Here is a 24,984-nt window from a genome sequence, read left to right on the forward strand (position 1 = left end):
AATTTCAGGACTGTTGGCCTCCAAGTAATGTCAAGAAGCCCAGGGACAAGGACTTTTCATGTTATGTAGTTTTTTTATATCCCTCTTCTGGCAGCAAAGGACAAATTGAGTAATAGGAAACTCATGCCAGTCAAAAACATTTTATTTAGTGTAATCCCTTGTCAGGCTAATGTAGAAGCATATATCTTATTTTAATGGGACTGCCACTGATCTGTCAAATAAAAAAGAGTATGTTGTGTAGCTTAAACGTGTTAGTATTTCTGTCTTAAAAAGACATCCAAATGCAAACCATTGCTGCTGTCTAAATCCATCTCACCAAAATATCTGACAATGGCCAGAGAAATTAAAACAGGTGGTCTACCATGCAATCAAGTCAGACTTAAAAGCATTCTATCTTTTTTTGAGTTCTATTATTGCAGTAAAAATAATTAAAAGAAGGGACATTCTATAATAATATAAAACAGAATAGTCATAACATATACTTTCAATATATGTATGGAATTTTAATTAATATTACATTATCATAGATCTGTGAATTCTGTAAAGAGATATTATATTAGTTGTCTATCTGTCCTATTCGCAATATAAAACATAGTGTTTTCAGAAATAAATAACACATTTGGGTTTCACTGGTGAAATATTTAATCAATTATTTTATGCCAATTCTGCAAATTCAAAATTTTCCTTTTGAAAATAGTCAACGGTCATTCCCTGTTCTTTGGTTATAGTGTTAGTAAAATTGTGTGTCTGTATGAAACATACATTCTGCATCACATTCATGCAAGTATTTTTATATAATTATGTATATTTATGTTCATAGTGTGTAGTATAATATTTACTATATAATATAGTATGTACTGTATAGCATATATACTATTTAAATATAGTCTCATATGGGATGAAATACATCTGTTGTCCATGGAAAACTTGAAATTTCTGTAATGTTTTAGTGATAGCCAAGAGCTTCTGTCTGAAAACTCATTCCCATCAAAACTGGAAAATTCTATAGGAAATACATAACATGTTCAATCTGGTGAAGGGGTTTCATGTTGCAGTTTCATCCCTCAGATTTCTGGCTCTGAAGGAAGGTGTTGAGTTTAGGAGTGAGGGGGAAATCTGGCTGCCTAGGCCTGTTTGTTCGACCAAGAGGCTCAAAAACTGGCTGTTGAGCACTTTATAGATGGTAGAAATAGACAAGCTCTTATCTCATCTGTTTCACTCCAAAGAGTCTCCTATTATTTTCAGGCTTAATATGCTCCTACCATATTTACCTTTTTATAATTTAATTCTGATAATCTGAGTAGCAAGCCCTAGGTCAGAAAATAAAATACTGAGATACTTGTGTTATGTTCTGAAACCTGCCATCAGGACCAGTTAGATTCTTTTCTGATCCACTCTGTACTATTCCCAAAACATTACTATTTTATAGTTTTATCCACGGCTGTCAGAGAAAATGCATAAAGCCATATTTGTGGGTGTTATAAAACATATGAAAATATGCTAAGCCCTCATTTTAAAGTACTGTAACTCTAACACCCCAGAGTTGTAATGGGAATAGTGGGATAACCTTTGGAGTTCACATATTTGAGTGCATCTCCTGTACTGTGAACACTGGAAAGTCACACCCAGTGGATTAACTCAGTCTGCAGGCAAGTCGGCATGATCAGTATTAAATAAAAGGATCCTTGTGCAATGACTCATTTTAAATTAAGCATTAATTATTTTTAATTCTTTTTCATGGTTTCAGATATTCCTAAACAAGTAGTATGGAGTTCTTTTATTCTTCTTTTTTGTTAGGGTTTTTTTTTGTTGTTGTTTTTTGGGGGTTGTTTGTTTGTTTTTTTGTTTTTGTCCTTAATCTCTTTACTGATCAGCCATTAATAGGGGCTTCCCAAACAGGACAAAAGCAATCTGTCAAAACTATTTTTGAATATGCAATTAGAACAACTGACATAGAAAAGATTGTGGGTTGAAGGCTTTAATGTGGTAATTTGAGTGTATAAAGCCTCCTTATGCTTAGGGAGACACAAAGTAATGACTTTAATCTATTAAATAGTTAGTCTTTTTTTTTTTTTTATTTCTAATAATGGATTATTGCTTATCAGAAGTGATTTTTTTGAGTCCTGTGCTTTCTACTATCTCATGTCCCAAACACCCGTTCTATAGTTTTTCTCATGAATCTTTCTCACTGTCAAACAGCACAATTTGACAAAATAATTTCATACTTCAATTTACAATCAAAGCTTCAACTCATTGCTTGGCTTCTGACTGCATCTTCATGTGACTGACTGAGCCAGTGATCCCTGCTCTTCTTATGTGTTGCTGCTTAGATGGAATATTTCATTGTTAATCCCACTTGATAGGATAACTTTCAGTGTTAACAAAGACGGCATTGAATGGAGATCAGTGTCAAGCATCATTTCAGAGTAATGATTACAGGGAAGACAGCTCTACTACTCTTCTCTGTGGGTAGCAGATCTCTACAGTACTCAACATTTCACTGTTTCTACAAACAAACAATATATAATATATGGAATTGATTTTAATCTTAACTAAAAATTTAATTCTAACTTGTATTAATACCCAAATATTGGCAAATAGAAATAAGTGAAAATGTAAATAACAATAAAGATATTCTTCAGGTATCACAAAAGACCTGGCACAGCAGTAATGCTATCGTGTTATCTTAATAGAAGGGTTAAGCCAAGGTACATTTCATAAAACATAAAATCAACAATAGTAATGTAGACTAATCTCAATTTGAATGTAGAATTATCTAAAGTAGAAATGGCAAATGAAATATGGCCTCTGGTATTAACTAAATAGCACAGACAGTGTTTCTGTTTTCTCATTAATATCTTAAGCAATATAATTTGGAACAGCAGCTGAACCTACCACTTTGGGAATTATCAATAGTTTTAATCATTGCAGATAAATAAGTCCCTCAGCTTTGCCTCAGGGTCCATTATTTTCCTAAGCAGTACAAAGCTGCTGATGTAAATGCCTCTGTCTCAGGTCTTCCTACTTAATTGTAACCACTACATGCCATATGTATTCTACTGTCTCCAGCTAGGTGTTATTAATACAGAAGCTCTGCATTTATTATCCACTGAATTTCACTTCTTTGGGGAAATATAAATTAAATTGAATTATTATATACTTCCTTAGGTTAGTAATAAATGAGAAAGAGGAATGTAGTCTTTTTTTTGATACACTAATTCCTTGTAAAACAGGGGGATTCAAATCACATTAGGATGACATATACTGAGTTCTCATAATATTAAAAATATATTTTCTTAACCTTAGCAAGGATTGGTTAATTTCTTTTAAAACCATCCTATTTTGCCATATTACATTCATCTTAGCAACAATAGCCCCATAGAATAGAGGAATAAAAAATTATAATTTATAAAATCCACTAGATACACCTGATTAACCAAGAAACGTTAAAAACCCCCAAAAACCTCCTGCCACCACCACAACAAAACCCATAAATAAGAAATAAACAACAACCCAAAACAAACAAATTAAAAAACTCAAAAAAATCCCACAACCAACTAACCAGCCAACAAAACCCACAAACAAACAAACAATGCCCAATACCCCAAAAAGGAGCATAAAATATCTATTTCTTTACGCACATTATTTTGTGTTTGGATTGGTGCTGTTGTATTGACACAGAAAATATTTTCACAACAGAGTAGTTGTCTTGTGAGATTGGATGTCTGTCTTCTCATTATTGGAAAGGGATAGACTGTATCTTTGCCTAGATCTTGCATTCTAAAGTCTGTACTTATTTTAAAAAGGACTCAAATGTAATTTTTTTTTTTTTTTAGTGTGAAGTGCTGAAATTTTTATTGCCAGCGTGTCTTATGAGCCAATCAATTTGCACAGAGCTTTGGAAGACTTGCCTAGAGTAGGAATCTGCTCTATACTGTGAATTCTAAGGAGTATGTACTCATACTAATGTAAAGGATGACTCTTCCACAATTCATAGGATTATGACATGTAGAAGCAATCCTTCAGCTATAGGGCTGGCTAGACCATCAGTAGACTTGTAATGTGTTTGTTTATGAAATGCTTATGAAGGCCTTTCCTCTAAAACCTTTACTCAAAATGAATTGAGTTTGCTGCAAATATATAGTGGTATATGTGCTCTGCAATAATGGAAACATTTCAATCAGTACATATATGTGTGTGTGTGTGTATATATATATATATATATGTATATATCTGTGTGTGTGTGTATATGTAATGTATTGTTTGAATATATTTCATGTTCATTCCATGTACATATGCCTACAAAGTCAAGTGCTTTTTATGTGATAGATGCTAGATAGATAGATAGATAGATAGATAGATAGATAGATAGATAGATAGATAGATTCAGAATCATTCTTCTTCTTCTTTTGGGTTAACCCTGATAGCCAGGAATGGGAACCTCATGAGATTCAGAAAGGCCACATGCACATTCCTCCACCTGATCGGGGCAACCCCCAGTATGAACAGATGCTGTGGGATGAAGAGATTTAGAATAGCCCGACAAGAAGGACTTGGGGGTGCTGGTGTATGGAAAGTTAGATATGAGCTGGAAATATGCAATTTTGGCCCAGAAACCAAATAGATCCTGGACTGAATAGGAAGAAACAAAAATTACTCAAGCAAATGGTAAAATAACTCTATTTCAAATATTGCATCTTAACATTTACTTTGATAGCTCAAGATGAACAATGCTTTAGGAAATGGGGACAAGACCCCAGGGATTGTTCAGTGTGGAAGATGAATTCTTAATAAATAACAGTTTCCTGCTTGAACATATTTTCTTATGTTTCCCATCACTTACTAAGTGATAGAATGCTGAAAGTCAAACAATTTTTCTACTAAGTCATATTGTCTGCTTATATCTGAACTGTTCATTTTGCAGTGTAGTATCTCAAACTCTTTTATGAAGTTAATAGCAATATCTGCCTGAGGCAACATGCTCAGAAGCCTTCTACATGGACTTCAGAAGAGGGATTACCACCAAGGAGCATTTCAGCAGTTCAAATTGCAGATTTCACATATGCTGGCAGCAAGGCTTTGCTGAGTGTTTTAAACATAGGAGCAAGGTGCTCTGGAGTTGACATCACCAGGTCAGGGTGAGGTCTGCTTAAATCAGGTTTGCTATAAAATTCTCAGGTCTTTTCCTTCTTGCCTGTGAACCACTCCTGCGTTTTTTTCTCTTCACATTTTGAGCTAATTGTACTGCTTCAGTCAAAGGCAATAATTTGTGTTAGCACAGAAAAAAATCTTTTTTTCAATAGAGCATCCACAACATGGTATTTCTCATTGCAGTCAAGTGCTGTAGCTCTTCCTTCATAGAGGGTGGTACATAGTTCAGCCAACGTGATCCCAGCTCACAGCCATGTTTCAGAAAGCGTACTTTGGTCAGAATGGATCTGTTTGCATTTTTGCCCTCTGTGCAGTGTCTGTTTTTAAAGACACATTTCAGCCAGCAGTGTAGATGCATCCAAAGCATTTAGAGCAGTCTGTAAGAGCAAAACTGAACAAACGATCATGATGCACCCCATAATAATATAGAAACTTTTGTAATTTGAGTAAAAATCAAGCCCAGGTTTTGTTTGAAAATTAGTGCAGATGCAATTAAATAAGGTAGATATTGTTGTCATGCAATGCTTCTTAAAGTTGTCATGTTTGTGCTATACTCTTTTAGTTCTACAGATAGAAACTATATTTGGGGTTTTCCTTCCTATAGGTTTTTGTGCCTTAGCTTTTGGTTTTGCTTTTGTTTTGGGCTTTTAGTTTGGTTTGGAGGGGTGTTTTTTGGTTTTTGTTTGTTTTGTGCTTTTATTGTTTGTTTGTTTTGTTTGTTAGCTTGTTCTTTTTTAACTGGGAGATAATTATTTTGTTAATGAGGGAGTAGATTAGACGCTTGCAAAAAAATGGAATTTTGAATGTTGATGTCATGTCAGGCTATGTGAGTGCAAAAGTACAGAAGCACAGTGGGGGATCAGATCCAGTAGTTGACAGCTAAAAAATATGGGTTTTATTAGTAGAGATTTAATGCCATATAAATCTTTCTATTTTTTTTGTTTTCATATATTAGTCTTGAAAGACAGAACAATGGGCTCATATTTTGCTAGTGGGTTTTTTTTTTTTTCAAACTGCAGAAATGTCTAAATTGTAAAGTAATGCATTGAAACATCTTGATGGAATTAAAACTATGTAATTCCATTATTAGAGGGCTCTTGGTTTGCTTAAGGATATATAGCAACAAAAGCCAAATAGGCAGTTATAATCTGTTATGTAGTGAATACAGCTAGTAGAGAAGGTATCCTCTACCACCAGCTTCTTAAAATTAAATCTACATTTTATTAAAGTAAGTCCATGTAATATTATATACTTTTATTTCATTATGGAGCTTGGAGATAAACTTTTTCTTTGAACTTTGTGGGAGGGGAGGTAAAAAACCCGACTTCCACAATTTCAAGGACAAAGCAAAGCATAGTCTTTTCATTTTCAGGATCTTTTTAAGTGAAAGAGGGTCATGTCATTTGTATGCTGACATCCTTCCTATTGTTTTCATTAAAGAAAGAAGAGTGAGAGTCTGAGAAATCTTGAGCTGTGCCTGATAAGAAATTTTTAAAAGATGACCCCAACCTGTGGAAGATGATTTATGAAATCATGGTTTTCATTATTAGAGTTAGTGCTGACTCTGTTGTTTTTGATTGATATACCTGGAGCTTATAGGCTTCATTTTTTCTCTTAAGCAAAGAGCAAGGGCATTGGAATTTTACTGGAGAACAAAGTTATGTAAAAGACATCCAGGCACCAAAACAGGTATCACTAAAGATGAAAGGGTGACAGAGAAACATCAGTCATGCTTTTTAAGTTCCTATGTAACATATATAAAGCTTAAGATTTTAACAAAACTTTAGGGACAACAATATTGGAAAAAAAGAGCGTAATTTACTTTTTATACACAATCACTGATGTAAGATATTACAAGTAATTTGATTCCCTTCTCCATATCTGTCACTAAAAATGAAAAGATAATAAAAAGTCCCCTTAAAATTTCCTCCCCTGCAACAGAAATTCCAAATGCAAAAACTGCAAGAAAATATTGTAGTTCTATATACTATATTGGTATATGTGTGGTGCCTAAATTGACAACGCAGTGCATATCTCTGCTATTGAGGTTACAAAAAGATATGCTTGCTCTTGAAAACACTTAAGATGTCTAAACTGAGCTGACAGCAAAATATATGCTATATTAAGATGTAGTTTACATTTCATGAATAGTTCACCCATCCTGTTGTCAATGTCCAGGTAAATGTCAGTGTAATTTGTTTCTCATTATTAAAAGTCCAAATTGTCAGAATAATATTTCTCTTTCAAAAACAAAGCAAAACAAAATGTCCTAAAATTTTTGTCTTGTATCAAACTCAAACTACAGAGAGAGACAGTTACTTTGTTTGGAGAACTAAGGAAAAAAATTATAAATGTGTTTTTATTAAATGAAATTTTTGGCTGAGAGTGAAGCATATTGATAGGAAGCAAGGTAAGAATGTGTTCTACAGTAATATTTTCTTTAGTTGTTATTACAATCTTGTTTGCTGAGGATTCTTGTGCAAGTTAAGTTATGGAGGAACATAATACTTTAAGAGAAGAATTATATTACGACTTACCTGTCAGGGTCCAAAATCACAGAATCATAGAGTCATAAAGTTAGAAGGGACCTTAAAGATCACCTAGTTCCAACATCCCTGCCCTAGGCATGGGCAGCTTCCACTAGACCAGGCTACTTCTAGCCATGTATTTTTTTTTTTTTCTTGTGATACTTAGTTTTACAAGTAATGATAAGTTATGGCATCCATTGCTAAACATCATGCAGCTGAGGTAAAGGACTGTACATTGGAGTTTCCATTCTCATTTATCTCTAGTTTAAAAAATCCATTTACAGTAGAAGCTGCTGGAAATTACTGGAAAGCACAGTGGAAGCTAGATCTAGAATGAAACTACTACTACCACAGCCAGAACATGTTCTCACAAATCAGTTTACCTGCACTTCCTGTTAGCTAAGAACAAATGACTGGTTACAGATAGGTTGTCTGTAAAACCTCATCTGCTGGATCTTATGGCTGAGCCTTAAGGAAGCCTTATTGCACCAGTAAGACTTAAAGTACGCATGACCACCTAAAAATAAAAGGAGAAAAGGGAGATGTGGAGACATGAAGAATAGAAAAGGTTGGTTTTTTTTTTTTTGTGAGAGGTTTACTTACACCATTTACTGCATATGTATGAATATTATGTATATAACAGTTTTCAGACACCAAAGCATTAATAATTCTGTTATTGAATTGTGTTGTGTAATATTAGCTTAATGGTGTAAGTCAAAACCTAATAAGCCACAATCTGAGCTACAGATTTTGAGGAAAACACTTAAGACATTAGCTGCACTCTGCACTGCACACAATGCATAGTGTCACTTGCATTATTAATAAAGTTCAATAAAAATACAAGAATCCTGGTGTATTTTTAGTACATGCAAAACTTTTCTACTTTTGAGAGATTTATGTTTTGTATGGTATGAGCAAATTGCTGCTCTGAAATGCTACTAATAGTAATTAGAGTATTGCAGAAATTTCTTTGTGGAACTGTCCCTTTTTAGCATGGATTCTAAATAGTGCCCATAATTGCAGTGCTAAGCATAGTACTAAATAGTCATTATGGAGAGGTATGTAAGTGAGGAATTGGTGAACTTTAGGAACGTGAAAATATGATCTTCACACTTCAATTAAGCATCAGAAATTTTCTTTAATCATTAAAATACTGAAATGCACCATTCTTTAATGCCTATTTGGGTTTTATTGGTTCATTTCTTAAAAAGAAAAAAAGATGCATTTTTTGTTCAATTCTCTTTGCATGCATGAATTTTCTTTTGACAGACTAAGTACACAATTCAATCAGGTTTTGTAATCTTTTCACTGTGACTTTTATTGAAGCAAGCTATACTGAACTGTATTCAATATTGGAGAGTACAAATTTCAACTTTATTTTAACACGCAGTCTTTTAAATGAGTAAGAGTTTTGGAGACCATAAATGGTAGCTTGATTGATATTTAGCTTCTAATACAAAACTCTCTCTGGGCTGGAAGATCACAGAATCAGAGGATGGTTGGGTTGTCTGGAGATCATCTAGACCAACTTCCCTCCAAGAATTCTGTCCAGGCAGGTTTTGAGTATCTCCCGAGAAAAGGATTCCACAGCCTGTGTCAGTGCTCTGTCACCCTCCCAGTAGAGAACTTTTTCCTCATATTTGGGTGGCATTTGTCATGATAAATTTTGTGCTTGTTCCTTTTTCTGCCACTGGGCAGCACTGAGAGGTGTCTGTCCCTGCTACATTTCTTTTAAAGTGGTTGAGTAAGCAATATTACTAATTTTTAAACAAAATGTATCAAACCACATTCCTTCTAACTTGAGTTACAACCCACACATTTGTGATCTAGGAGCAGTTTATCTGAAAGAATTTAGACAGACCCACATGTAAGATATCCTTTTTTTGCCGCAGAACAATCTGTTTAGGTAGAAGATGTTTTATTAGCAAGGTTTAGGAAATCTGGATGCTTCATTAATCCCCATCTATTGCTCTTTTGCAAGAAACTGACTCTTACTTGTATTCTCATTAGGCATGTTCATTCCACTACATTTCAAGAAAGGGAAAGCCTTGTTCTTCCCACTGAAATCACATCTCTGGACAGTCCTAGTAGAAAACTGTGAATTTAGATATATGTCAGGTATTTTTTTAAGGACTCTTTTGAATTCATACACTATTTATTTTAATGCTAAAAGAATTATAAGCAAGCAGTTCCTTATTCAGACAGTCAGGATGACTTTGCACTAAGAACAAGGAATTACCGTTTAATAAAAAATTTTGTTTGGTACTTTTAGTCCTTAAAAAAACCCCCACCACAATACTGGTTGCAATAGCTTAACTGATTTCAGTGATGTTCTTTTTCTTAGGATAAAGCAGTGACATTTTTATACAAATAAAGGAGATTCCACTTCTTTGCCATTACTTTTCTATTTGTTATTTCAGAAAATTACATTATATATCAGCCTCCGTGTTTCATACACCCTGGGATTCATCGATCTGTATTAGGGTAGATTTCCTAAATACAGATGTCAGCCATGGAAGAAGACATACTCACTTTTCATATTTCTATGAAATAAAAGGAATTATGCAACATAACTCTTCAAATCTGCGAGATAAATACTTAAAACATCTCTGTACTCTGATTTTCCACATTGATTTGCAAAGGAGACTTCACACTTGCATGTGTAACTTTTAAGATTCTAAAGTTAAGTGAGATGATTCTCTCTTTAAGTTGGAAATTATCACTTTAAACTAATTACAGCTTTGTAGCACATCTGAGAAAGCAGAGAATCCATATGTTCATGAAATTCATTTTCAATTTACAGATTTGTAAAATAGTAGCAACTTGTATTAATTTTCCTTTATAGAAGAAGTATTTCTCAATTTATTCTTATCATGAATGGAATAGATAAAGAGATTAAATACATCCGTTCTATTGATAAAAACCTCAAAGTAAAATGATCCCCTCTTTTTTTTTCCTACTTTTTGTAAAGGGCTTTTCAAAACCTTTAATATTTAGTTTAGGTTTGTTGTAGAAATGATATACTTAGTATATAAAACATTAATAATTGTTTATAATAGGTACCACCTTTCTGTCCACTGTGTTTAAACATTCTGGGGCTTCTAAAGGATTAAAAATGGAAGATGATTCCGTGAATTGAAAAAAGTGTGTCCTTTCAAAATGGTTATTTATGAAATTTAGAATTTCTGAATCATTTTATCTTCTGTGAAATCCTTTATAACATTTTTCTCCCCTCTTCTCTCATGGTAAAGTTCAATCCTGTGTTGAATCTCTCCGAATCAACTGGAGGCAAATTATAAGTAGTGGCATGGTAAAAAAGTTGGGTTTTGTTTTTTTTTTTTTGGTTTGTTTTTTTTTTTTCCCAAATACCTATCTTTAGATAGTTTAGGCTTATACCCAGAATATGAGAATTTTTTTTTTTTGGTGTGTAAAATGGACATATGATAGCTAGATGTTTGTGTTATTATTATTTCACGTTGGAGCTGAAAACTCTGTTGGGATTTCAGGTACATGTACAATTTAAGAAAATGTACTAATGATTTAGGGACAAACCTAAGCCATTACTCAGGGACAATTCATGATGCCAAGGGGTAAATAATTCAATCACATTACTGGTACTTGTATCATCTTCAAATAGTTTCCTTTTATTTTAAGTAGGAATTTTGATCCTTGAGGAGCAACAAGCAATTTCTTTGTTCCTTTGTTATGCATATAAATTTACTGGGGGGATGGAGGTGGGGAGGGGGAAGGAAGGGGAAGTATCTCTAACGACAGATAAGTATTGCATTCTCTGCCTTGACAGCATTGACTAAAATTTCTTTCCCAGAATTCATTCCTGGAATATTATAGCTTTTGTATGTACTTCTAGTAAACATAATTAAACAATAATTAAATATTTCTAGCTGTGCTGTTCATCAAAAAGAAGCAGAGATAAAAAATGTTTTCTGCAATTAGTAATTTGAGTTGATCCTTTCATAATTTAGTTCTGACACCTGCTCAGACAGAAACCAAATTTAATCTAGAAGTAATTTTCCTGTACAGTACTTTATACTGGGAGAAAAAGCATGAGGACAAGACTGTCTTTCATGCAGATGAGAAGCCATGGGAGAGACATACATCATACAAAGAAGATAAGCATGGGTGCAATGGATTTAAACAAGAGCCTGTCTGAAATTTTAAAATCTTGGAAAAGCAGAAGCTGTGTTCACAGTGTGGTTCAAAGACAAAGCAGAACATTAATTTAATAGGAGGTGGAAACTTCTGTAAAGATGGGGATGAAATCTACAAGAAAAGTCTTGCTGACTGTGTTGTGTCATTGGGTTGAACTTCTACATGCAAATCAAATGCCATGTAATCATACTGAGACCATCATTAAAAAATGAAATCAAATTCCATTATAAAGGAAAAGGTGACCCAAAGACTCTTAGACTACATTTCAGTACTTTACATCCCTCATGACCAAAATCATAAGTTTCAAAACAAAGGTTAGAATTTGTGCTTAAAAAAATTATATTTGCTGGTGTGTACTTGACTTTTTTTTTTTTTTTTTTTAAGTGAAAGCTAGAGTTTTACTCCAGAGCTAAAGGGGCTGGGAATAACTAACAGCACCAACTGTCCATTATAGGCAGTGGTTCTTTTTCCAATACCAACCTTATCCTTAAATACTTGCCTGTGTTTTGCCTATTTTTCCAAAAATATGTTTCCAATTTTTACTGTTTTCATAATGGTAATTATTTTATACTCCATATCAACCATTACACATAATTTATATTAGAGTAAGGAGGAACCCTGCAAAATATGTACAGAAGTGTCTTTGTCACCAAGTCATCTTACACAAAGAGAAAGAAACACTGTTTAAAAGGGAAAGCCCTTCTGCACATGGAATTGGGTATTTGAGATGGTTGTAATTTTTAGAAAAATACAAGAATATGTAAGTATATATACCTTCTTTTAGTGTCACATATATTTTTAAAAAAATTTTTGGTTCTATAAACTTGTATTTACTTACTAATATTTTGACTAAATGATGGTAGTAGCAAAAGAATGGAAAGTATTAAACATTGTAATATATTTCTCAGTCCGTTTTGACAGCAATCATGGAAGAACAGCCATGAGCTAAATGCTTTCCCAAATCTTCTGCCTCTCCTCTGTTCTTCTGCCTGGGTAGCATGTGGAACTTAGAGCTTACAAAGTCTCTTGATGACTTTGCCTGTATTGGTTCCTGCAGTATCTGCCTCACTCTTTGCTTTGTGAATATATATGACTTTGGGACATTCCTGAAATGTAATGTATATCTGAGTAGAATTCATCAATATGACATTTAAAATGACCAAATTCCATGCTATATTCCCAGTGTTAGAGCAAGAACAGTGAGAATAAAACAAGAAAATTCTAAATAAAATAATGGTTTTTTTCAATTGAGACAATTTTGTAAAGGAGCCAATTTTCAAGTCTGTGAGCCATTTTCAATTAATTTGTCTTTCAAAAAAAAAAAATAATTTCCCTTGTGAGGAAGAATCCTTTGCTTCTATGTTCTGGATTGGTGAATTTTACCACTTTTGGTATTTGGAAGAAATCTTGTCTAGGGGGGACTATAGTATTTTATCTTTATTTGCTGAAACAGTTTTGGTTTCAGAGTGGGTAAACCCTCAAGTGAATCTGTAAATTGGAAGCTAAGTCTCGAGGTGTTACATCCATTTAAAGATTTAACTGGTCTTTTGTCATTACTGTAATTGCTTACCTTAATTTCAAAGGCTGCTACCTGCAGAAATGCTCACCAATGTAAAAAAAGTTCAGATGGTTCAAACTTAACTCTTCCACCACTTACTGTTATTTGGTCTGAACAGCTACATGTTGAAGAGTTCAGTCTGGATGCTCAGTATACTAAAATTAATCCAGGTTAGAAAGTAGCTTACCTACCTATGATAATTAAAACCATGCTGCAAAGAGGGAAAAGAATATCTGTGTACAGAACTTCCAGATAAATGATTTTTGACTGTCCAGCCCTGATAAATAGACTTCCTGAATTTTTAAAACAAAAAAAAAAAATCTTCTGTGACTTAAGTACTTTTTGCCTTGAGGAATTTCAGTCAGTTTGAACCTGAAATGCAGTCCAAGGATGAATATTTAATTTCACTTTCCTTATAAGTGAAGTCGAATCACTTCTACAAGTCTGTGGGTGACAGTTTCAAATTTCATCTCAGGCAGGCAACCATCAGTGAATAACATTACAGCAGAATAAAAAGTTGATGTCTCAGTAATGATATTTTAATATTACAGAGCAGTAGTAAAGAGATCTGCACTCCCTTGTGAATGCTTCTGTTGACTTAGTAATCAATATCATCATAACAAGCAGCATATGTAAAATCATACCAAGAGCTAGTGCCTGAGGATAATGGAGAAATGCATTCTTCACATATTCCTGGGTTTGCAGTTTATGACTTGTTCACTATAAATGATTCAGAGCAGTACTATTTCCACATGCAAGCCAGATATGAGCACTGAACACTCGTGATCCACTCTTGGGACTTTCTTATTTGTGGTCAGAATTACTCACATTTATCTCAGTCCCAAGGAAGTTTCCTTGGCGTATCTCCTTGCCACTTCTAGTACTAGGTCAACCAGAACATAGTTGACCAATTTCTGCAATTAGCATAGTTCTATGCAATTAGCATAGAACTTCCTAGGAAAGCAATTTTCGTCATGTCCACCTGAGGCAGAACCTTCATTAAGAGTGTCTGCATCCATGACTGAGAAAAAAGACTGGTCAAAAGAAAAGGAGCCTGTCACTCTGGTCAAAAAAAAAAAAAAAAAAAAAAAAAAAAAAAAAAAAAAAAATTACAATAAATTACATGGAGTTGAAACAGCAAGAATATAATCATAGGATTATAGAATCATAGAGTGGTTTGGTTTGGAAGGGACTTTAATTGCAATGGCAGATGAGCCCAGGGACATCTTCATTATGATCAGGTTGCATAAAGCCCCTTCAGCCTGCCCTTGAATGTTTCCAGGATCGGACATCAGCCACCATTCTGGGCAGCCTCTGCCAGTGTTTCACCACCCTCACTGTAAAAAATTTCTTCCTTACTTCCAGTCTGAATCTATCTTCTTTTAGTTTAAACACATCATCCCTTGTCCAACTGCAACAGTCACCACAAAAAAAGTCTGTCCCCAACTCTCTTTCTCATAAATCCCTTTCTAATACTGAAGGACTGCAGTGAGGTCTCCCCAGAGCTTTCTTTTCCCCAGGCTGAACTATCCCAGCTCTCTCAGCCTATCTTTATAGATGGTACTCCAGCTCTCTGGTCATTTTCATGTCCCTCATCTAGACCTGATCCAACAAGTACAAATATTTCTTGTGCTGAGGACCCCTGAGCTGGATGCAGCACTCCAGATGAAGTCTCACCAGAGCAGAGCAGAGCAGAGCAGAGCAGAGCGGCAGATTCCCCTCCCTTGCCCTGCTGGCCATGCTATTTTGGATTCAGCCCAGGATACAGGATATTTTCTTGGCTGCAGTGAACATTGCTGGGTCATGTCCCACTTTTTATCCACCGACATCCCCAAGTCTTTCTCTGCAGAGCTGCTCTCAAACCATTCAATGCTGAGCTAGTATTTCTGATTGGAATTGCCCCTACCAAAGTATCAAACCTTGCACTTGGCCTTGTTGAACCTCATGAAGTTCCCATGGGCCTGCTTCTCAAGCTGGTCCAAGTCCTTCTGGATGAAATCTGATCCCTCAGGCATGTCAACTGCGCCACACAGCTTGGTGTCATTCTGCAAACTTGCTGGGGGTGCAATCAATCTTGCTGTCTATGTCATTGATGAAGACATTAAACACTACTTGTGCCAGTACAGACCCCTGAGGGACACCACAAGTCACAGTAATTTTAACACTGTGCTTGGTTTTGCAATGTTTCATTGTGATATAATAGAAATAAGAGACATAACTGTGTCCTGATGGTGCAATATCACCGCATAAATCTGACACTGACAAGTAGTTTTGGTAAAATAATTATATAGTCTTTTAGTTATTCAGCTGCAATGTTGCAGTGTGCTTTGAAGAGTCACAAAAGTGCATTAATAATTAGTGTTTGCGTTTAATAAAATAGCAATGAGCTGTGAGTTGTTAAAAATAGTATTTCTGTCTAAAACAATGAAAACTAAATAAATTATGATTTAAAAATTGATTTAGAAGTGCATCTTTGAATAGTTTCAGGTTTTTACTTCCTGCCTGCTTAGATTCATTTGGTTTCATAAATGGTATCTTGTCTGTATACAGTTGTTTGCATCTGTGTTGGGGGAATAAGCTTGTGTGCTTATTCTTTAATACTTTCCAGGGGATAGTTTGCTCACTTTTCTAATAATATGAATGAAGGGAAGTAAAATGTGCTAGTTTTTTCAACTGGTTTTATTAGGTTGATTCCTGTAGCTTACTGAGATCAGTGGATATCCTTTTATATTTCAAAACTAAATATTAAATGCTTTGCTGGATATGGTCCTAATCACTTAGCAGAGTCTCAGTAGTCATAAACAAGAACATTGAAATCAGTATTGGGTATCAATGAGAAAAAACAACCAAAACCCAAGCATCCCTCCCTCATCCCCTAATAATTGCTCTTGAGATCTTAAAACAATTTTTAAATAATATTCAGTTTTAACATAAATCTGTAAAATAATCATTTTGAGAAGATTTCTAATGTGTGAAGTAAAAGAAAGTTTGTTGGCTTGTCCACAGGTTAGATGGTTTCCTAATTAACGTACCAAATGTACATGACTGTCAATACAATAGATCTTGCGTGCTTCACACGAAGGGAAAATGTGTGTAACCCAAAAGGGAAATGGAGCAGAAATGAAATGCTAGTGTTAATTTTAATACATTTTAAAAAACTTAGGAGATGGCAGTCTTCAGTCTATAACACTCTTTAGATTTCAAAAGAAGCTTTAACACAACATTAGTTTAAACTCTAGCATAAAGGTGAATACATAAGTAAATCTAGAGAAGATTTAAAATATTATCATTGATGTGATTTATAATTCTTTTTCATTTTATATTTCTTACCAAATCCCATTGGTCAATTTTGTACTTCAAAAAGTCAATTTTCCTCATAATAAATTAATTGAAATCATTCTCTGTCTTACCTCTTTGAAGGGTAAGTGCCTAAATAAAAATTGTTTTGCCAAAAGGATGAAGGAAAACAGAGGCTTCTTGATGTGTTAATAATTAATCAATTACTAAAGGGTAAATACTATTTGCACTGAATTTAATGTATTACAATATTTGTAATATATCCTTGAAACACATATCTTAAGGACATTGATAAAATTTAAGTTCAGAATTAATTATTAAGAAGATAATTATTTAGGCCTTTGATCTTCAGTATGTTTTTACACATGTTCTGCTACTGAGATATAACAAGAAGAGCTATACACAATATTCCTTACCTTCAGAAACCTTTTTGCTCTTGGAAATTTATAATATTATTATCATTTACTGTGACTGTGCTGTTCCATCTGGAAATTCATAATCAAGTCTCCTTTGCCTGCAGGTGAAAAAGCGTATGCTATTAGGTCTTTTTAATTTCTTGCTTTTGTTTTGTTATATCACTTTATTTCTTTTTCTTTCCTAGTCAAATATCTGTTACTTTTCAACATGCTGTGTAAATATTTTCAACAGCATAGAAATCTGTTGCCATTTCCTCCTTATAAGTTTTTTTGGATTGCTGGGAAATGGTTGTTTGAGCTTCTGTCATGAAGTATTTGAGAATCAAATCCAGATTGTTTGTCAGATAAAAATCTAACCTTTCAGAGGCTTTGAGTTTGTAGGTGACAGGTGAAGTACTGTATGTGTTTTTTGGTTTGTTTTTTTTTAATTTACTGTTTGTGATAGTCTGTCTTCTTAAGAGCCTTTATGGATAGGATCCTGTTGTGCTCCACTAATGCAATACATTTATGTTGGCTTAGAAATTGAAATTTCTGAGCATTTTTCAAAGCCAAATTGGTAGTTCAAATATTCAGGTATTGATCATTAACTCATCCCTTAAAACTATTAATGTAACTCTTACTGATTTCATTTGAAAAATATTGACCACAATTCTTGTTTTGATTCATACTTTTGCACATAAAAGGTCAGACCAGTATGAAATAGGCAAATATTTTAAATAAATTAGGAAAATATAAAGAAAAAAAAGCAGAAACAATAATCTTTTGTAATGGGAGTATTACCAGAAACACGATTTTATTCCTATCTAGTCTCTTTAGTGCAATTTTATTTTCCCACCCAGTAAATGGGATAGCTACATATTAGGTTTTTGCATTATGCCAACATATATATGTCTGTCTATCTCAGCTGTAGCTGTTTTGTTCTTCTACCAAATCCCTGTGTACATGCACGGTTACCTTGAATATTTTCTCTACTCTAGAATGTACAGCTATCTAGTAAGATTTTGGAAAAAAGACTTTGATCTAAAAGTAAGGTAACTCTGTGTTCCTCATAGTGCAGAAGTCCATAGCATATGACTGCCAGTACTCAGGATATGTCTTGAAACATGCTAAATTACATTTTTATTATTCTCCAAGCAAATAAAAAAAAAAGTGCCTTTCTTCATTAAATCTGGAAGCAAGAAAACTCAGGACCACATTATGCTAAATAGTGTTATTAAGTTTGCGTAAAAATTATTGAAAACAAATAATTATATAAAAGCTTAGGTAAAGATTCTGGAGACTGAATCTTCTGAAGAAGAATCTCTGCCCATGCTTTGTATTAATATAAGAATTTTATCTATAGTCTGATATCAGTAACACTATAAAACACAACCAAAATAAATATTCAGTAGATTTACATTTTTCATATGGAATGTCACTTATTTGTCATCAGAATGAGAAAGCTCTAAATCTGCCTTGCAAAGATGTAGATTTTGACTGTAAAACATCTATAAACAAGCTTATAACAGCTTCAAATCCAGTTTTGGTTTAATCAAAGACAGTTCAAAGTAACTGGTCTGGTCCTGTAGTTGCCTTGAGGCTTTGCATTTCTCCAAGTGCCCAGACCTACTAAGACCCCCAAAACAAGCACTGCTGTGTCTGTAATAAGTGAGTTTTTGCTTTATGGCTGGTCAGTTATATTAAGAACAGCAAGGGAAATGAAAATCTGTCCTGCACCATGGGAGGTAGACAGCTCGTTTCCATAATCTCTTGACCTCCCAATCTGATCTTGTGTTTTCAGCCTTTTCAGAGCAATTTATGTTTTCAAGGCATTTGCATAGATGCTCTCCTGCAGAGCTGCTATCCCTGGTTTCTGATCTGGAAGTGTTCTGCTAGTTTGAGCACTAAACATTTTAAAATGTCTGAATTCTGATGAGCAACTGGCGACACTATGATAGAAAGTATATTTTTAAAGCTATTAAGTACTTACTGCATATATATTCTATATTTCACTTATCATTTGACAGCAGAGTAATTGCAAAATGAACGTTTAGATTGGATTGAGGACGCCATAAGCTGTGACAGCTTTGGGTGCGAAGAAAGACTTGGTTGTACATGCTTTGCAGTATGTCAAAGTAAATAAATAAAAAAAGTTTGCCATGCTGGCAGAATGCAAAAGGTACCATTTCTAGTTTATTGATAAATCTTCATGACTGAGCTTTTACATCATTTTATATACAAGAGGTTAATTTCTGAATCTTAGGTGAGTGAAATTGCCTTTTGGAGTGAGTTAGAATATGTGCAATTCAGTTACTATGGAGTAGGTTGGATAATATTTGTATCCCTATATTGCTTAATTCAGTTTCTAAGATTGGTATTGGTTAAATAATTTACTTACACACAAGCCTCAATATTTTGCTGGATTAGCAGCGCACATGTTTATCAGTTATATTTTATTATATAATATGATTTTCACAAATGTTTACAAATAATATTTGCTCCATTCATAGCTATTCTGGATACGTGTTCGTTATATAGTCAGTTTCATTTTCAGAAACCTTGGTCAGGAAATGTTGCTGGGACTGTGGCAAAAAAAAAAAAAAAAAAAAAAAATTGCGAACAATCCTTTGAGTTTCCCAGAAAAAAAAAGAATTCAAAAATCTCTATGAACAGTCAGTCCCAACCTTGTTTTTTGCTTGAATATTAGGGTTTGCACAAAAATAATTTTAAATTGAAGTATATTGAAATTACTGTAACCAAAACATAGATCTGTAGTTTAAGTATTTCTTATCTTCTTGTTTTGCCAGATTTAGTGTCAGACATAAACTCAAAATCTATTGTTTCTTCTAATTTTGGGGTCTGACTAATTAAACAACTTCTAATAACATGGGCTATTTGCATCATTCATGTAATTTTATTGTTATACTCTGTTATTATATTCAGTACTAGGCTGTTTTTCAGCAACAATTGCTATAGCCATGCTAATTTGTAAGGTTTCACTGCCCTAATATTCCACTGAGATACTACTTTAATTAAAACATGACCTTATTATTCATAACTAAATGTGAAGCATAACCTTTTATCCTCAAGGAGTGTCATCAAAGGTTGCATCTTAGTTCTGAATCAGATCAATGGCTGTCATGCAGGATGAAGCTCTTATCGTCTGTGAATGGCACCTGATAGTAATTTATAACAGTACCTGCCAACTCATCGATCTTTAGAAGCACACTGCAGTCATTCTCAACCTGCTTTAGATGCTTTCATTTCGCACTGCCCAGCCATCATTCTCCAATGATAGTCAGGAGGCAATTCATAAAATCAGAGTGAATTACCGTGTTTATATGTGTCTTAGCATGAAAGGCAGTAAGCTATTCTCTGAAGGCTGAAATAAGTTTGTATATATTGTACCATCAGTTTATTTTGTTATTGTACCTGGAGGGGAAAGACTTTTGTTTTAAAAGGTGAGCAGTTCTGCTTCAGAGTTAGTGGACTGTGAAGCAAAGCTGAATAGTTGTACCTCTCTCAGAGAAAGAGTGAATGGAACAGCCTGAAATAAAAATAGATAGCCTCCAGTCAGCATAAAAATTTATTACCATGACATTTGAATATACTGTAAGAAAAATAGCTAACAAAATAACCAAATGCAGTGGGTCCTGGAGCATAAGGATGTTAAGTAAGCATTTTTTTCTATAATAAAGATACTTTTGCAAGAGTTAAAGGCTCTTGGTTGGAACCCCCCTACATCCTTATATGAAGTGTCCTTATATCCTGACCTGCATTCAGTTCTTCAGTCTCCTGTTCTGCACTTAACCTTGGCATTAGATAGACACTATTGGGGTGGAAGGGATAAGGGTGATGGAAGAGGAAGGTCTCCAGGAAAATGGAGAAGTCATTGTAAGAGAGTTACTGGATTTAGATAACCATTGTGATTTTGTTCTTATTGAGTTGGATACCCTCAGAGGGAATTATTCTGGTTTTCTTTTCTGTCACAACCAATCTAAAACCAAAAAAATACCTTTCTTGAGTTAACAGTGTTTTAAAAAAGGTCATTTAATGAAATAATTTTGTTTGCTTGTTTTGCTCATTATTTTGTACCAATTGATTACTCTCATAACATTTAATAAGACTAGGTCTAATCAAAAGGTCAACTGACAATTACTGTTACTCTCTGGTACTGTTTAACTCAGATGGCAGAACACATGCAGCTGTGGAGCAAAGCATTTCAGTAACCTTTATTCAGCTCTGAAGGTATTCTAATGTTTTTTTCCATTACTCACAATTTCTGTGAGGACTATCTAGAAAAAGGCAGCATATTGCTTTTTCTGTAGCATAATGAAATAATATTATGGAAACTTCAGACCTATAAATAAAGGTAATAAAGTTTTATTATTAAGGAAATCTTAGTATAATTAGAAGACTTAGACAATTGCATGTTGTAGAATACCTAAGGTGTCTTTAAATTGACTGAAAGGACAAAAAGAAACACACACACAAAAAAAAAAAAAAAACAACAAACTAGTTAAAAACCTTTTTTATTACAAATTAAAATAGTTTTTTTCTAAAAATCCATTAATTTTGCAGTCAGGATTCAGAAATCACAATAAAAGAAGCATTTCATTACAAATAAATAAAATAGTAATAAAGTCCATCCATTTCCGAAAAAGGAAAGCAAGCCAGTTTGAATCAGTAAGTTCCATCATATGCATTGTACCAGCTATGCAAGAAACTATTTTCAAAATCTATCAGAGTATCTTTTCCCCTTCTGCATCTATTTTTTTCCAAGTTCAATCATTGCCATTTAATTTCTTACATAGCCTCCTACTGTTACAAAGCATGCAATTGTATTAGTATAGAATCACACCCTAAGGAAAAAAAAAGGCAAATGAAATAAAAACCAAATCTCTACGTAGATAAACATTGATAAAAAGATAAATTATGGTTTTAGCATTTTCATTTGACATCTTAGTGATGCTTTGTTGAATTCCTTTTGCAAAACTTAAAAGGTTAATTCTCCTCTGAGAATGATCTGTGGATTAGTGTTACCTACCACAGCATTAAACTTTTGTTCTTGCTTTTCCTTAGTTTAATTTTAGTCTCCAAAACATAGCTCACCCAGAATGTTTCATTTTTTTATATTGAATCTGTTTCATACTAGTCTTCCAGTTAAGAAAGAAGCCATTTTTAGTTCCTTCAAGGCAGAAGGTTTTCTAAATCTTAACAGTATGTAATTTTGACACTGTACTTCAGATCGGAAAAGAAAAATAATAATGAATCATGTTCATGTCCTAAAAACTGACTTTTAAACTTCTGTGCCAAGTTCCATTGATTTTTTTTACTGAATTATGAAATTTATCTACATTTTAAGTGAAATATATGCATATATTTCTTTACTTAATAGCCTTGAATGTTTGAGCTTTAATTTTGAAAGTGAAGGTGCCATATTCTTACATTGACCTTCAGTTCTGTACTTGACTCAAGTTCTTGAGAGTACTACAGTAAAATAGTCAAGTGGTTTAATAAATATCTACTGAAGTAAGCTTAGTTTCCAGTCCATCAGGATTTACAGCTCCTGTTCAGCAGGGGTGCTACCAAGCCAGTCTGTCTGCACCAGCACAGGGGGTTCTGCCACTGCACATATGTGACTTTGTTGTTTTTCAGTTCCCAGCCACTGGTAGAATGAATGGGCATTCCCATTCTTCCAGCCTGTAGAAATCCTTCTCGATGATGGTCATGTCCTCCAACATACTGATTACTCCCCTCAGTGTCATCCAGAAACTTGCTGAGAATACATATCATACTTATTTGGGCTCAGTCTTGTTTACCTTTTACAAATATAATTAGGTCATAAACTTATAGAGTGGGTCAGGTTGGAGGGGACGTTAAAGATCATTTAGTTTCATTCTTGCCTGCCATGGATGTGGTCACGTTCCACTAGATTAGGTTGCTCAAAGCCCCATCCAACATGGCCTTGAACACTTCCAGGGACGGGGCATCCACAACTTCTCTGTGCAACCTGTTCCAGTGCCTCATCACTCTTACAATGAAGAATTTTTCCTAATATCTAGTCTAAACCTACCTTCTTTTGGTTCAAAGCCATTCCCCCTTGTCGTATCACTACGCACCCTTGTCAAATGTCCCTCTCCTGCTTTTTTTGTAGTTCCCCTTTAGATGCTGGAAGGCTACTGTCAAGTCTCAAAAAGGCAATATTTAAAGTGGGGTGTGTTGTGTTTTTAGGATTCCTTGGTTTTTTGAGGTAACTGCAACAAGCATAGAACATTTAGGAAGAAACGTTAATTTTATTACATTTTTTTCTTCAATAATTTTTAGAAATCATAATGACAATGAGACTTCAAACCGTGCCTTTCAAGCTGAATTCATACATTACAATGCAGTTTCTCCATTTCTGCAGCAGAAATTAGCCATTCTTTTCCTAGACTAATGTTGGTCCATTAAAGACACTTGCTAGTGCCTTGTCTAAGCTTTTTGCTGATTTGTTTGAACATGAATTTGTTCATTTTGTTTATGTTGTTAATTTGCTGATTTGTTTAGAACACAAACCTATGAACATAAAACATATTTTTTTCTGAGTTACCAGAGAACTCAGGTGCAGGTAATACCCTGTTTTGGTAGAATGTGACTTTGTTACATTTTTTCTCACTAGATCCTGTCTAAATCCATTATATAGGTGATTTTAACATTTTATTCATGCAAATCAGGTGACCCATCAGGTCTCAGTAATACTAGCTAGGTCATAAAAGAGCAATTCCAATTCCAATTTCTCTGTTTTATTATCCAGTCTTCTACAATTCATATATAGGCAACTAAAGTATTTATGTTAAAGCTTCTTGGTGCCTTGATTAATTTTATTCTTGACATCTTGATTTTGTGCTGAAAGAGTGTTCATTTGTTTCTCCTTTACCCCTCCTTGGTAGCTGCTCATTTATGTACTTTAACTGGCTGAGTCAGCTGATTCATCACAAATTCTGTGAATTCAGATAAATAAATAACACATATACTAAAATGGACCATCATCAATAAATACTTGCTCAGTGACTAGAGAGACATAAATAATGCTGTATTTATGTTGTGATTAATATTTATTTTAGTAATGTAAGTCAGGCATCTGATCTAAGCTGCTCCATAGGCTTTCTCTATAGTCCATGGAGAAAGGTATCTCCATTCTCTAAATTTAAAAGCAGTCTTGAAATGAGTAATCATCTGCAATGTCTCTGCTGATGGAAGAAACAGCCTAGATAACGTTTTCCCAAATGGAATGCCATCTCTCATGTTCAGAGATAGAACACTGTTAATGATTAGCTGAGTCATCTGGAAATTGTTATTTCTTTTCATTCACTACACATTCCAGCACATTTCTTCCATTCCTAATTGAATGGTAATTTAATTTTACCCAATGGGAAAAAAAAATCATCCTACTAGCTATCTGTTGATGCAGAATACTCTTTCTATCCTCAGTAACGAGTCCTTCAAAAATGTCTTTTTTCTCTTTTTCCAGCTCACTAATTTCTTTATGTTTGTGAGCAATGGTTAACCTGCTAGACTAGCCAAACAGCTGTTTTCACCTATTTTCTCTTCTTTTCAATGAAATAAGAATAATTTCCTTTAAAAGGACCTTTTCCACATGTGGAATTTTACCTGGACCTCTAAGCATGTGTTTGTCTTGCACTGTTCATTCTCATCTCTAACCTAACCTCTCAAATATATCCATTATCTCCTAACCTCTAGAGAAAAGTTGTCACTCTCTTCTTCTGTTTTCCACTCCTTGTTCAGTACCAAATGTATAATTATTAAATCAGTTTATCAAATTCTCCTCCATTGTGCTTCTATTTCTTATTAGAAGATAGTCACTAACCTAATCTCTGCAAAT

At 34.1% G+C, this 24,984-nt stretch overlaps 1 protein-coding gene across 7 annotated transcripts in view; it reads left to right on the forward strand.

The window, feature by feature from the left end:
* PCDH9 (protocadherin 9) overlaps nt 1-24,984 on the forward strand; it is a 670,991-nt gene that overhangs the window by 521,447 nt on the left and 124,560 nt on the right. For 3 of the 7 annotated variants that reach the window (XM_030286790.4, XM_072937257.1, XM_032751405.3), the window contains one exon: nt 1-13,705. This exon is cut by the window's left edge and continues 86,031 nt beyond it. The exons of the other annotated variants lie outside the window; for them this stretch is intronic. The gene's annotated coding sequence lies outside the window, so the exon portion shown is untranslated. Of the gene's footprint in view, nt 13,706-24,984 lie in introns of those variants that run through there. 7 annotated transcript variants of the gene reach the window in all.

The sequence above is a fragment of the Taeniopygia guttata genome, chromosome 1 (genome assembly GCF_048771995.1).
Source record: "Taeniopygia guttata chromosome 1, bTaeGut7.mat, whole genome shotgun sequence".
Lineage (NCBI taxonomy): Eukaryota > Metazoa > Chordata > Aves > Passeriformes > Estrildidae > Taeniopygia > Taeniopygia guttata.